The sequence below is a fragment of the Equus quagga genome, chromosome 15, assembly GCF_021613505.1.
Source record: "Equus quagga isolate Etosha38 chromosome 15, UCLA_HA_Equagga_1.0, whole genome shotgun sequence".
Classification (NCBI taxonomy): Eukaryota; Metazoa; Chordata; class Mammalia; order Perissodactyla; family Equidae; genus Equus; species Equus quagga.
In genome coordinates this window covers 8,300,504-8,316,992 of record NC_060281.1, presented here as the reverse complement: position 1 = coordinate 8,316,992, position 16,489 = coordinate 8,300,504, and positions in this window count along the sequence as shown.

Genomic DNA, 16,489 nt, shown 5'->3' with positions numbered 1-16,489 from the left:
GGAAGCAAAGACCATAAAACTGGAAAAATGTGCCAATGGCTAGAAGGAATTACCTTTTGCTAAAACATGGATGCAAAATTTATCAGCAACCAAGTCATGACTAGAAAACAACTGCGTGAAGCTTCCCAAGAGAAGGAATGTCGGGTTTTAAGTAGCATCTCCTGAGACAGCCTATCTTGAATTCCCATCAAAATTGTGAGATGACACTGAAAATGGTGAGGGACAAAAAAGTCACACTACCAGCCCCATGACTCATGGCCTACTCCCAGAATCCGGGAAGAATCTGCACTGCTTATAAAACCAAAGATATTGGATTGAGAAAATTACCAGAGATCATGTATTTTTTCCTTTGTGTCAAAAAGCTGTGCTAACTCTCTGAAAAAAAGTAGGAAGATGCCCTATAAATTTCCCGTTCTCTGATCCCTGACCAAATATTGCATCTGGGATGTGGGTAATGGTTTTTGAAGAACTTGAGGTATGTTAGTAAGTCCATCAACTTTCTACACTTTGCACCATCCTGGAAAATAATCAGCAGATAGTTGGGACAGTAGTGTGGTAAATCAGTGCTTCCCAAAGATAAAGTCAGTGCCCAAAATGATTGCTGAATGAATGAATGATTGATTGTGTTTATTATCATAAGTAAAGTACTCTTGGTATAGAAAGAGAAAGAAATAGTCTCCAAGCAGCATGTAGCCAGTAGGACAACAATCAGCTTAAAATATATGAAAATCCAATTACAGTGGTCTCACTGAATAGGAGTTATTTTTCTTGAAAAGGAAAAAATTCAGGAGTCAGTCTCCAGCACCTCTGACACCAGAGGCCCAGCTTCAGGTAGCTTTCCAATCTGCCCTCTCAGTTTGTGGCTTTCATTCCTAATGCTTGTAGTGGTAACACTCATCACAAGATGGCTGTTGTGGCTCCATACATTGCATCAACATTCAAGAATATGCAGAAGGCAGGACTAGTCCTATTGATCCTTTTATTAGGAGAGCAAAAGCTTTCCCAGAAATCCTTGCAATAATCTTTCTATTAGGTTACATTGGCCAGAACTGGGTGTGGGGTTGCATCAGATTTTGCAAATAAAAATATAAATCACCCAGTTCAATTTGAATTTTAGATAAGCTATGAATAAATTATACTATAAGTGTGTCCAGTGCAATGTTTGGACATAAAAATTATTCGTTGTTTATTTGAGATTCAAATTTAACTGGATATCCCAGTTAAATTGCCAGTACTTCATCTGGCAATCTGAATTGGGTCACACAGCTACCCTACTGCAACGGATGTTGGGAAATCAATTAAGACAGTCATGAGTATTGTAAACCAGGCGTGATTCATCATTTAGGCCTGAGCACGTTACCTGACTGGGGACAAAAAAACAACACAGAAGTGTTTTTTTTGTGGGAGGGAGGAATCTATGCATGAGTTAAAGCCCATAGAACAGTACAGCAAAAGAAGAAGAAGAAATAAAAGGAGCAGGAGGCAGAGGAAGAGGAGGAGAATTATTTTATTGTTTTTTCAAATTTCAAAATGTCGTTTCCACTATGTTGGAAAATAACTGGAAAAAAATCTGGAAAATAAATTTAAAAATCACTCACTTCTTAGTACTCCCTCCCCAAGAAGCTGGTAACAGCTAGAAAACTTCCTTTATAGTCTTTACGTTACTGCATCTATATCTATCAATGAAGCATATATTTGGATCATTTGTATTTAGTATCTTGCTTTATCACTTATAAGCATTTGTCTATATAATTACGTATTTTATATACATGCTATGTAATGATTGAACATCTATCATTTAATCTAGTGAATCATTTTTATATCATGAGTAAGTATGATCTCTCTCTATATGATGTATTTGTATATATGCAGTAAATAGATATATACATATATAATTATTTTAATCAGAAAGAGATACACATTTCTTTTAACAAAATGTGTGACAATGCTTTTGGAGAAGAGTTGCTATGGTGATTTTGCATTAGCTATAAACAGGCTTTTGCTATATTCCTTCTTCAGACCTGTCAAGGTGCTGCCAGGACAGCCTGTCTGGCATGAGATGCTGCCCTTTCTCTTCTTTTGCTACAAACTACAGATGTCATGATTGCACTGAAATGGTTGTGTTTAATACTTCTTTTTCACATTCAGTAGACTTAGAAAGGACAATGAAATATTCATTACAGAAGATTTGTTGGTCTTTGAACCTTATAAAAATACAGAATCTGAAAGCTCTAATATTTGCATATATGATATACTTTTAGATAATTTAGACCCGGTGACATATTTATAAATTTCCCATGCTGCAACAATTATAAAGATGTATAAGAACTACTATGCTGTTAGAAGGGGCAGGTCTGTGAAATTTATGGTGTATTTTATTATGATACCAAAGTAAGAGAGATTAGGGCCTCAATGGATTATATGTACACAAATTCAATTGCAAAGTTTGTTCAATTCAAGATAGAGCTCAGTTTGGAAAACAGATAATTCATCTCCATGCACATGTGCACGATGTCTCAGGCAGCAACTCAGATGTCTGGGAAAGGTTAGTTTTCCACAACACACTGTCCTACCTCTCCTCCAAGGTGTGACTCAAGATCAGAGGGCCATCTTCTAGTGTCCAGGCGGGAAGGGGGTGGATCAGAGGTCGATATCTTTTGTTGGAGCATCCAGTTTAAGTTCCATGACATTCAAAACGTCTACAGCCCGGCCACCAGGTCCAAGCAGGCAGAAGAAGGGGTGGAGCCAGGGTAACTCTCTTTCTAAGTACAAAATGTCAAGTGATGAAGCAGTCCCCAGGTGGCAACATGGTGGCTACCAGGACCACAAGAACCACTACTGCAGCTACTAGGTTGTCTTGCCACACTTCAATGGATCCGGCCAGGAAGGGGACAATGGCCCAAATGAATTCAGACGGTTTGTTATTTATACAGACAGCAACAGCAAGATCAGCATGGTATCAGCTCCCTGCATCACAAGTCCCACAGAAAGACACCAAACTGGAGGAACCAGACGACAGGCAGCATGGGCAGTGAGTCACTCTGCCACTGAAGAGTTGACTCAACTCTACGCCAAGTGGTGTTAAAGCCTGCACACATACCCCAAAGGAGGATAAGGTGGAAAATCCTGTGCTGCTCTATGGAGATGGAAAGAAACAGCCTGTGGCAATTTCCCCAAGACAGGAAAGTGGGTGAGAAGTGGCCTTGTGGTAACTGCTCACCAAGCTCCTCATCTTTCTTTGCTCTAGAGAAATCTCAGGGTACTTGGCAAAGGTTTGGGGTAGAATGCAGTCAATCCTTGCCTATATGGTCTATGTGGACATGTGAAAAGTTACAGGATACCACGGTGGAGCTGTTCCCCTAACATCACTCACGAGATGTTAGGCATTAAAAATACAACTAGCAGGGGCCAGCCAGTGGCATAGTGGCTAAGTTCATAGGCTCTGCTTCTGTGGCCCGCGTGGATGTAGCACCGCTTGTCAAGCCATGCTGTCATGGTATCCCACATAAAATAGTGGAAGATTGTCACAGATGTCTGCTCAGGGCCTATCTTCCTCACACACCCACAAAAAATATATACAACTAGCAAAGAGCGACAAGGGCCTTGGTTATGGTTTTTTAAGCCAAAGGCATGAGCATGTGCTAAGCTAGTGAGTTTTTAATCGTGACACTGGCATGTCTTGACATATCAGTAAGCAACACGTAGAGGTGCAAAAAACAACATAAGGTTTTCAATCAAATTAATTTAGACTCTAAGCAGCTACGTGTTAACCAGGTCCTGTTGGCCCTAAGCCACAATTAATTTGCAAATAGATTAACAGACTAACCTATTTTTGTCATTCACCCCCCACTAGTGAACACACTACACCTCAGGAGCAGCCCAGCCTCTCAGACGGTATGAAAGTCCCTGTCTACATCCGCAACGTCTGACCTCTGCTTGAACGGTCATGGACCATGACTTCACAGAAGACGTCCTTACATTGTCAAACATTCCAATGATCAGGAAGGTTTTGCCCCCTAGTTTACAACCAATCCTGCAACTTTCAACTTATCTCTAGTTTATCTTTTACTTTTTACTAAACTCTAGTTGAAAAGTCTATTTTTTTGTTTTTCTTCTTGTTTTTCCCCTACTGTGAGCACAGGACAAACATGCTACCTCTTCTACATGGTTGTTCTCAAAAAACTAGGACGCACATTTTCACTCTGATTATTAGTTCCCTAAAGTGTGAGGACCAGAGAAAAGAGTGTTCCAGGGTGGATAGCTTCCTCCAGCACAGAAATATAATTCAGTGCTCCAAATTTCAAGAATTAAGTCCTGGACAACATCAGAGAATCTAAATAAGTATCAAGGAAATGGGCATCTTTCCCATCCATGCTATTGCAGCTCTGCGAGGCAGCCAACACCATAATGTGTTAGTGATGAGTACCTGCCAGGGGACGTGACATCTTCCCTTTCTATACTGAGTTCTGACCTTGCCTCTTTTCTCTTCTTACAATTGTCTATATAAATTTACATCGCAGACCTCTGAATTCATCGATTTAATCAACACATATTTATTAAGCAAGGCTGAGCACTCTTGTAAATTTCTGCCTTCATTAATTGTGCATTATGTAGGTGACATTTCAAAGAGCGAGAACTGTAAGGAAGAAAATGAAATAGGTGATCTGACAGAAAATGGATGGAGAGTTTCTATAGGCGCCTTCTGTGTCTGGAGTATCAAGCTCTTGGCCATCAGCAATTAAATCCCTTCATGGGGAAGATCAATCAAAATGAAGATACTTTTATATAAAAAGAACTTTATATGCTACAATTTTCTATTTAAAATTGCTACGTCAATTTATCCAAGATTCACTTTAGGAGATATTGTGGGTCTATTGCATTTAAGAAAACTTATGGAGGGGCTGGTCCTGTGGCCAAGAGCTCAAGTTTGCGCGCTCTGCTGCAGGCAGCCCAGTGTTTTGTTGGTTCGAATCCTGGACGCGGACATGGCACTGCTCATCAAACCACGCCGAGGCAGCGTCCCACATGCCACAACTAGAAGGACCCACAATGAAGAATATGCAACTATGTACTGGAGGCCTTGGGGAGAAAAAGGAAAAAAATAAAATCTTTAAAAAAAAAAAAGAAAACTTATGGAAAAGACTAATTCTACCTATTGGATCAAAACATAAACTTATCTGAATTTGTATTGAAAGCCATCATTTTATAATCTTACAGAGTGACAATGACCTTTCTCTTTTCTTTAACCTTTTAAATTTGTACTAATTCTTCCAGATTTAGTTCAAATCCCATCTTGCAAGCAAAAATGTTCCTGTTCTTCCAGTTCTGCAAACACTCTAAGCTCTCTGTATGTTTCTCTCTTGCTTTACTCATGTCTGGGGACTCTGTGTCCCTGACTAGACCATGAGCTCTGTGAAGGTGGCAGTGGCTAGTCGTCTGCCAGGGGTAAACAAAACATGAATCAATGACTGACTGAGCAATTTGGGAGGTAACAGGCCACGTCATGGCTACAGTTGGAACAACAAACTTTTAAACTAATATTGGAGGCAATTGCATGTGTGGCAAAAGACTTTTATTCCTAGTTACAAATTTAAGTTGTGACTCAAAAAATACTCAAAGAAAGGGCCAGCCTGGTGGCGGGCAGGGGTCCCACATATAAAGTAGAGGGAGATGGGCACGGATGTTAGCTCAGGGCCAGTCTTCCTCAGCAAAAAGAGGAGGATCGGTGGCAAATGTTAGCTCAGGCCTAATCTTCCTCAAAAAAAAAAAAAAAACCCAAAATTTATGCTTACCTCCGTAAGGAATATGTTTTCAAATGTAGTCTCGAAATAGCTTTGCTTCTCCTAAAGATCTGGTATGTTTTCTCTTTCCGGATAATGAAAACTATGTAACTAACAACATCTCCCTTTTTGCTTTGACTTTTGGGGATCAAACATATATTTATGTCTCAATTACAGCAACCATGTTGAGCCTCAGTTCTGCTGATCTGGGTGTTCTTTTCCCTTTCGTCTCTTCCTCCTATTCTAATTTGTATTTTCCCAGGTCCTGATATTTTATTTATGTTTTACTATTTTGTTGGTTGTGTTTTTATAAGCCATCCTACATCCTTTGTGGGTTAACTCAGGATATAAATAAGCTACTAGTTTAAAACTGTTCTGAGTGCATTACCTGTACCATCTCTAAGCTGCATGAATTCTCAGAAAAAATTGTTTTTCTTTCAGTTTTTAAAGTTCTATTTTTTCTCCTAAATGTCTCTCCAAGAAATAGTAACCTTTAAAAAAAAAAGAGTAGGTAATTATGAAAAATGAACTTAAATTTTAGACACTAGTAAATTTCATTCTCATTTTTAAATCACTTTTAAAAAATCAAGGCTGTTTCAAATGTTGGTATGACTCATTCTTGCAAGGGCTTACTAGTGTCATCTCATTTTCCTTGTAATTTGCATCTTCACATTTCTGACTTTTATTCCCGGACATGATTATGGATTTGTTTATTATATATGTATATCATTCTTATCTAATAACTTCAAGATCTGATTTGACCCCAATGAAATAATTTAAAACAAAACACTTATAGAAAATGTATAACAGCTTCAAAGTTATTGATATGTTTGCCTCCATAAATTTTAAACACCTGTATGGGAAAATATCATAGAGGAATTTTCCAATGCAAAAGAAAAATCTAGAAAAATTAATTGGTTCACATGGTTAACTAAGGGAGGATTTCTTTAATGCATGAACAGCTCTTGCAAATTACCAAGAAAAAGACTAATAACTCAAAAGATAAATTAATCAAAGTATATGAGCACAGAGGTCACAAAGAGGTCACAAAAAAATAAAAATGTGGAAAGATGTGCAACTTTATCATAACAAATGCAAGGTAAATATAAAGAACCAGGAGATATCATTTTTTTATCTATCAGATAGGCAAAGATTAAGTCATTTGATAACAATGAGTTTTATCTAAGGTTCCAAGAAATAATCCCTTTCACAAGAGTACATATTGGTGTGAATTTCAGAAGGTGCTGTTTATCAACATTTTTAAATGTACATATTTTTCAATTCAGTCCACTGACTCCTGGGGACTTTTGACATATATATTTGAATTATAAGAATATTAAAAACATGTCAATTCCAGTATTACTTGTAATCCTGAGATAACTAGGAAAATATTTACTAACAGGTGACTACATTTGGTCATTTACTGAATAATTGTTGTCCACTATAAGCCAGGTTTAGTTCTAGGCTTTGTAGGTTAAAGTGAACAAAAGTTTGTATTCCAGTGGGGGGGGGGTCACAGAAAATGAATAACAAGTATACACATTTATACATATATTCACAGACATATTCAGATTATAAACATGCTATGAAGAAAAAATTAAGAAGCATGATAGGGGTGAAGGAGTGGTCAAGGAAGGACTCTACCTTCCTTGAGAAGGTGACATTTGAAGTGTGACTAGAAGGACAAGGAACAAGCCGTATGAGAACAAGGGGAAGAGTGTGGTGGCACATTCAACAATGTTGCCACTAAAAAATAAGGAGACAAATCTAAATGGACTGTTAGAGAATGCAATCTAAGACCCCTCTTGTTAAGAAATTGCTAATTGTTAACAAGTATTCCAGCATTGTATGTACTATATAATCCTATTTGTTTAGATGAATTTGTGCAACTGTTTCTGTGGTGTGTCTGTATGTGTGTACATGTGCACGTATAGCCATAGAAAATTTCTTAAAACTACAAAAAATAATAATAAAGTAAAAACATTGACAGTAATGTAATTTGCAAAGAGTAGGACTTGGATCAAGGGACTTTCAAATTTCATCTTATACCCATAAATTTCTTAGCATTTTTACCATAAGCATGTTTTTTGGTGAGGAAGATTGGCTGTGAACTAACATCTGTTGTCAATCTTCCTCTTGTTTTTTTCTCCCCATAGCCCCAGTACATAACTGTGTATCCTAGATGCAAGCCATTCTAGTTCTTCTGCGTGGGATGCCACCACAGCATGGCTTGATGAGCAGTACATAGGTCTGCACCCAGGATGCGAACTGGTGAACCCTGGGCTGCACAAACTTAATTACTCAGCCACAAGGCTGGCCCCAGCATGTGTTACTTTTAAATAACAATTTCACAGTTAGTCTATGAGATATGTATACATATATCTATATGAACTGAATAATAGGACTCGGAAAGAAAATCTTAAACATTTGCTTCTGAATACCATTGCAGGTTTTTGGGTCTTTCTTAATCCTCATTTTATTACTTAATGAAATTATTATCAGCTTATTTGTCTGTCAGTTTACACTTGGATGAATGTATTTCTAAAATCAAACATAAATTTCACCACTTAATTTACTGAAGTAATATTATATTCTGTGTTCCAAATAGCGTATCATTATTGCTTAAGAATTCAATCTTGCATTTAAATATCATATTAGTGTGGGTGTGGCATATGGGTTACTTTAATGAACTGTAGCACGAAACTTGAATAAGAATTAGTTATTTTAATCACCTATTAATTATTTGTGCTTGTTCAAGAGAGGATAACCAGAAAGATCTTTCTTTAGAACTTAATATATTAAATACTTTGTTAATATAAACACATTATCTTTTGCAAAGCACTTTACATTTATTTCAATTCGGACATCACTCCCTGGGCGAGTGCATTTCTGACCCCCTCAGCGAGAGTTAATTATTCTCTCCTCTGGAACAGCACATTATCTTGACTCTGTCATTGCCCTTGCTCTGTTATTATAATCTATATTGCTTGTCTTATTTGTCAGCCCCGCTATAGTATTAGGAGCTCCCAGAGGAAAATTGATATGCCTCTTTTTTTTTAATTTTTATTTTTTCGGATGTACATCATATTTCGAATTCTGTATACATTACATCACGTTCACCACCCGAACACTAATTATAGTGCATCCGCTCACATGTGACCCTAATCACCCTTTTTGCCCTCCCCCCTCCCCCCTTCCCCAAAGGTAACCACCAGTCCAATCTCCAATGCTATGTGTTTGGTTTTTTTTTTTGTCTTTTTTTGATATGCCTCTTAAAGCAAAAACAAGTCATAAAAGGGTTTATTTTCTTAAACTAAAAATTCTTTGAATCTAAAGAAGCAAAAAAGACACAAAAACAGATATAATCCCACAGTAAAAAAAAAATTACTGCTATTTTTTCTGTACTTTCTATCTTTTTACACAATTACATTATATATATATATACATAAAAATATTTTCTGTACTATTACATCTTATTTACTCTTAACCTGCATTTTTTGACTAAAGAATATGTCACGAATATGTTTTTATCATTAAATATTATCCTACAAAGTCACTTAGCTATAGAATTCCATTGCATATCCTTGAGTATTATTTTAATCAATCTTCTAACATTAGAATTTTGGGTTGTTTTCAATGTTTTTTTTTTCCTGAAGAGAATGGTTATATTAGATAAAATTAAAAAGATAAATGTTGAGAATAAAGTGAAAACATATTTGTGGCAATAACTAAGACTGGTCTTTCCTCCATTCAATATTTTGCACCTTTTGCACCCACCTGGATCTACTCCATCTAACCCAGCCGCTCCGCAGCTTCGGCCAGCTCTGGGGTCTCCTCTGATGTGCAGAAGCTGAGATCTACTTCACTTCTGTTCCTTCACAAGGATTGTAAGGCCCCAGCTGTCTTCTTTCCGGGACATGATTAGGGTGGGGCTTCTCAAAATTATGCTATTTAAGCCACACACCAAACAGTATTTGACGTCAGTATTCTGTAGCTTGAGCAAAATCCTGGGAAAATCTCTCTTGTCTTTGGCTTTTCCTGATATTGAAGTAGTAGGCAATATTGCCCCTTTTAGATGAGCACCAGACTCCAGTCTAATTAGTAAAACTCCGTGGCCAAGAATCAATTTTGTTTCAATGAGAGCTGGATTAAATTAGAAAGTTTTAAGGTAATTGGGTGTTGAGGTAGCACGCGCAAACACCTGGGCTCTAGTAAGAAGAGCCTGGACCATTTTGCCCTAATTAGAAGGCCCTCAGCCCCCTCCTCAGAGAGCCAATGTAGCATGGACAGGTGCATTGTCTTTGCTGATCCCAAACACTCACTGAGACCTGATGACTTAAGAGATCAGAGGAGGAAGGTCCCACACCCGGGGACCTGCCGGCTGTCAAGGTTCACTTCACACCTCTCCAGAGTTAGCTGTACCATCGTACTGTGCCCTTCTGGTAGAGGCAATAAAGTAACCTTGAATGTATGTTTGTTTCTTGTCATTAGATAAAATCTAAAAGCAAAGAAACCTGTAAATGGCTCCTGCTTACAGACAATTTATGCAAGTGCCAACCTCTGATTTAGAATAGTGGCTTGAGTGCCTCTTCATGCAGAAATTTGCAATTAGAGGGGACATACACAGCATCAAATAATGGAACAACGTATTCTTATTGCACCTCGTCATCAGAGGTGATGAACAGATCTGAAAAGTGGCAAGGGAGCAGGGCAATATACGGTGCCACCTGGAATGTTCAGGGAGAGAGAAGAGAACAGGTGTTCTGGACAGGTCAGTTTGCCTTAACGCAGGGTCCTGATAAAAGCATAAAATACCCTCATATCCTTGACACCTGGGCACCAACTATTTTAGCTTTATGCTCAAAACAACTGAAACTGATACCTGGGCTACAAAAGATGCTTCTAATCAGAACGGTTAAAAGATCAAATGTTGACGTTTGATCAAGCTGCAGGGTAAGGGGTCACAAAGAGGGACTAAATTGTTGTGAGTGTGTATGTTGTGGTTAAAGCACACATTTTCTCAAACGAGGAGCTCCACTTTACACCGCACTGCTAAATAATGACAGAGCTGTTTTTGTTGTTGTCTTCAACTGGGCCATACTATCTTGGAAACATGAACTTTTGTTGAAATAACCACTTATTTATCCTCTTTCTCTTGCTTTGAATCTATTGATCTTCATTAAAAATAAATATTCAAAGCAGATGTTTTGGCATCATCCTCACTGATTGTCAAGAATAGTAATAAATTATTTTCCAGGTAAAGCTTACTATTATGTATTGTTAAAAAGTGCATACATATAATCAGTATTTGCCACCTCCCATGGGCTAGAACCCAAACTATGTCATTCACATATATTTACTTACGTAGACCTCACAGTGACCTTACAGAGCAGACAGTCCAACCTAAACTTATGGATTAATAAGGTCCTCTTTTTGGAATATTATATCATTTGCTGCTTCTCAAAATTTCAGAAGTAGGACATGCTACCCGAAATTCTTCTGTTGGTGTTAGGGAGAGTCTTGTCTCACCAACTTGGCTAGCACAAGTCCCAGCTTCTTCTTGGATGCCACTGCATTGCTTTTACATGCTGCCATACTGCTCTTACAGATTGAAAAGGCACAGGGACAAGTTCATGTGCAATAAGGAGGTGTGTTTCAATGAGCCTGGCAATGTTATAGTAAACTGGGGAATGACCTTCATCTCTGAAATCCTGTTCCGATGAGGTGTTACTTCACAAATACTGTAAAAGCAGAAGACTCAAATGGTGAGGAAAATGCTTCAAGTGTAGACATTTTGTGTTTCTATTTTTACTGTTTTTCATCGTTCCACAAATATTTACATACTTTATTCCCTCTTAAAACATGTCTTTCCTTTAGATAAAATAGAGTTTTTAAATTTTAAAGTTGATACATTTTAGTTTAACTAATATTTCTAAATATCACATATTCAAGTAATATTTTCAGAACGCAATCTGGCTTCTAGTTAACTCAATTCTAGAACAACCCAAAATTAAATGACAGTGAAGAAAACTTTCTCTACCTCAAGTAGAATTGCTCTCTGCTGAATGGGGACATCCTGGGCAAATTTATGATAGATGTCCTAAATGTCCTCCATGGTCTTTTTAACATATTATTCCCTTTTTAGACATTTTTTTCTCCTTTGGAGGCATGACATTCTCATTCTGTCTTCTTTGAGGAAATGGTCCACAAAGGAACCACTCCCTGTTGGGAGGAATGCATCCACTGAACTCCTTGCTTATGCAGAGAATGTTCCTTTTTTCCAGAAGAGCTGCCAAGGATAAGGCAAAGTTTAACCCAACGTAGAAAATATATCATTTTGAAATAGCAGAACTAAAACTTGATATATTAATATTTATTGACAGGAAATCCTTTCATTTATCCTGCAAATCCATACTAGGACAACAAATTAGGCTAACCTAATTTGAATGCTACATCTTTGTTAAAGCACATGTATTTCCTAAATATTAAGATTTGCTTAAGATTATGTAGCCAGCTAATGAGAGAGCTGACTTTTTCCTTTGATTAGACCATACTACCTCCCAAATATGAAATTTTATTGAAATCGTTACTCTTTTATATCTAATTTTAATCATTTTGTTCTTCCTCTCTGCCTATTTATCTACAGATCTTCATTCCAAATGAATATCCAAGGTGGGTGCTTTGACATCGTGTGTTTTTATTATTATATATCATTTGCTATGCTATGTGCATATTTTCTTATTGCGTCTGCCTATTAGCAATGCTTGATGGACGGGTAGATGTAGACCGAGGGTCAAGACATCTGAAGAATAATAAAGATTTGCATTTCAGTGTTAATATTTTCGCTATAAAATTATTTTAACAGTTTTAAAGAAGAATTCTAACCTTGCCCAGAAAGGATACTTACTTACGACTACAACGACAATTTTAATATGACATTCTTAGAGAAGATTAACATTCACGAATGCCTCATGCACTGATTGTTGTGAGTCGGGTTTTATTGTATGTTTATGCTAATCTATGAATATAATTTGAACTAGGTGAAATGTTTCTGTATGGTAATAAGTTATGTCATAACGGAAGTCTAACTATAATAAGGTTTTCCTAACAATACCTTTTAAAAATCAATTCATTATTTTATGGTATTTATTTCAACGGTTTTTGGTTTTACATAAAAAGACGTTTCTCGTTTGAATGCTGGTAAAATACAAGGCTGTTTTGCCATCCCCATTAGTTCTCTAAGTTTGGGTTTATTCTTGTTTTCTGTTTTCAGATCTATCACATGTCTAGTCTTTGTTGAACTCATCTAGCGGGTTATTTGCTAGAGTATCATTATTTTCCGGGGTATTTAGTAGTGTGAGACTTAAAGTATTCTCGAAATGAGGACTGTGCCTCAATAAACTCAGAAGTTCAGAGTAAGATGTCAAAGTTCAGAAGAAAAAAATCTCAATGAGCCAGCGGAAATGAGCAAGGAGGGGTATGGTAAGACCTTGCTCTTCTCATTAGTACTGCAAGTCAGTAAATATTTCCGGGGGAGAAAATAAAACCTGCTGATGAGAGTGCTTTTTACTCAGGATCTTCCTGCGAAATTAGCAGGTGGCGTTTTTTACTATTTTTCTGAGGATCAGATCAGACCAGAATACAAGTGGCCTACGCTTTCGTCTTTACTATTTGCAAGTAAACAATGTGGCTCATGTGGTTTTAAGAAATGTTTAACCCAGAAAACCACCATCCTGGGAGTTAGAAAACGGGGTTGAATTCTTAACCAAGCTTTGCCACTACCAAGTTTGTCACCTTTGACAAATCATCGATTACTCTGATCTTCAACATATTTTTCTGTAAAACAAAGGGAATAGACCAGCTGGAATCTCAACTTAAAGTTTTTCTTTTAGAAAGAAGCTGGATTTGTATACATGTAAAGAGATACTGATTTGGACTAATTAATGTCAAAAATGCCACCATGAGGGCCTCGGACCTGTGTGGGCATCTTCACGTTTGCTAAGGCAGTGGCATGGCTGCTGGCAGGAACCATATACTGCGGGAGGAGCAAAATCTTTGCATTACAGGAGCAGCTACAGCGGCTCTAGTGAAAAGAACCATACTTCCCTGAATGAAGGTCAACACAGGCTCAGTCTGCATTTACTAGAGAAGTCCATCTCTGGCTTTTCCAGGATAGGTATTAGCATCGCTCAGGGAGTTCTAAAATATGGTGATGCCCAGGCCACACCTAGAACAAGGAACCAGAAGCTCCCAGGGTGGGGTGCAGGCAGAAGTGGTTCTTAGGTGATCGTCAGGGGCTTCCAGCTTGCAGACAAGGCCGAGAACCACTGATCTCAAGCATGATTGGCAGATTCACTTTCATTTTAATTATTTACTCAATCCACCTGTTAGTGGGAAACTCTAATAGAGGTGGCTTTATTAAGAATGATTCTGAGTTCACAACTCGTCTCAGCAAGAAGAAGGGTTGCAGTGTGTAGGTGATGGTTGTCACTGGCAATAGAGCTGAGGGAGGGTGGCTGCCACATAGCTGCCATCCTCACATTAGGGTTGTTAAATTTTTTTGTTGTTGTTTCATTCATGGGTTTTTTTCCTATATAAAATTCTTCAAGACAACAAGTAGTGTCTGCTTATAGTTTTTTGGAATATTTGTGAGTTCTTCAGAACCTGTTTTCTTTCACAGATCACTTCTAAACGGTTAAGTCCGGGTTGCACAGGTTTGACCCCTGGAAACCTCCCAGAAACAGCCAATAGTTGAGAATGCACAGAAAGAACAGAAACACAGTAAACAATAAAAAAAACTCCTCAGTTTTATGGTGGCTTTGCAGACACTGGTGCATTGATTCTCACGAAACACTTTAAAAATAAGAGGTGCACTCGTGAAATGCCAGAGGTCAATGCCCACAAGATAAGTGACTGTTAAGTTACGTTAAAAATTGCCTTCTCTTTGTCTTCAAACTAACAGCATGCAAATCTCTCTCCAATGTGAAAACAAACGAAAAGCAATTTGATCTTTCTACTTTCTTTGCTTCAATTTTTACTTCTTCTTTATACTTTAAAAATTATTTTTAAGAAAAGTAGCCTAACCTATTGCCTCCATATTTTATTACTGAGTCCTTCAGACCCTTGCAGCTGACTTCCGGCTACGACATTATGTAAACTAGCAATGTAGGTCTTCCAAATACAGATGGTAGAGTGACACCAGATCACAAAATCTCCCTTCTCCAGTGCCTAATAACATGCAAAATTAAAAATATTTTAAGGCAAAAATTCACTAGTATCCAACAAACAAGAAAAGGATTTTAACTTTATGCCGTAAACCTCAAAAGGTGACAGCAAAGAAAACAAGTGGTAACTTCTGGAGTAACACTATTCCAAAATACTCCTAACCCAACCTCAGAACCTGGACTCTGGGTAAACAAAATCGGCACGACTCTCATTTAGATTATCAAATTTGTAAGTAACTCGTCTTAAGGGTATCATTTTGTTTTCTTCTTGACGCGGGAATGGGGATTATGAAATAAAGGGCATAAGATGGTGGAGTGAAAGTAGAAAGAGCTGCCAGAGAGTCTGGCTAAGTGGTGGAAATGAAAAACAGTATCTGACTCTCATTGACAGAAATAGTACCTCTAGGGCCTGTTGGTAAACTAGGGGAGCCATCAGAACTCATGAATCTCCTCACATTAACCGGCTGCTTTCTCTACCAGGTCAAGCATAGTCCGGCACAGGACAGTAAAAACAATCTCAGAATACAGAAGTACAGAAGGATATGTAATTCCAGCTGAACTCTCCTTATCTGCACAAAACTGTTTAAGTTCACCATGAATGAGATGTAAAGAAGAGGCATGGTGGCTACTGCAAAAATCGACTACTGTAAGAAGGAAATAAGTTAAAATAAAGGGCCATAACCCATGAACGAAAGATTAAGTACTGATCTAAGGAAAGAACTTCAAAGAGGAAAATTTCTTCTGAATATTTTATTTTTTAGCAAACAAAACAAGAGCTCAAAGACTAATGATAAAACAGCATACCAAGTTAATTCCGTGTTAGATTTTATCCCAGAATTTCAGATTAATAGCCAATAGTCAAACTTGCACGCCAAATGGCTGCATGTTAATCTCAAAGTTGCCGTGATCAGAGCTGAATTTTTAGTCCTCAGATTGCTGCTCTGAGGAAAAGGAGACTCATTGAAAGAAAAGGCACCACCAACTACATATTTGTTCAAGCCAGAAATATACTTCTATTCATCACCAAATGTTGTTCAGAGTTACCACAGAAAAAATTAGGAAATGAGCTCCAACAGACCTCAACTTTTGAAAAGTTTTCCTATAACACAACCGCAAAGCAGAAGAAACTGTAAAGCAACACTCCAAACTGAATAAACAGATCTCAACAAGCATTGGCTAACAGGAGAAACCACGCTGAATGAGAAATTCAAAAACTAGAAACAGAAATAGACAAAAAATAAGAAATAAAAACTATTAAATGTAAGGATATAGATGTAAAAGAAAAAAATGATGTCCAAAAAAATTAAATTACAAAGTGCACCCATGAAAGACTAAACTCCAATGGTAATTTAGTAAGGATCATTGAGAAAGGTGCAGAATCAACTAAGAGAATTAAAAAGAGATTAAAGAAGAGCCATTGAAACAGAAGAAATTTAAAAAATCATAAGAGACTACTCATGTTTACGTCTACGTGAATACATTCGG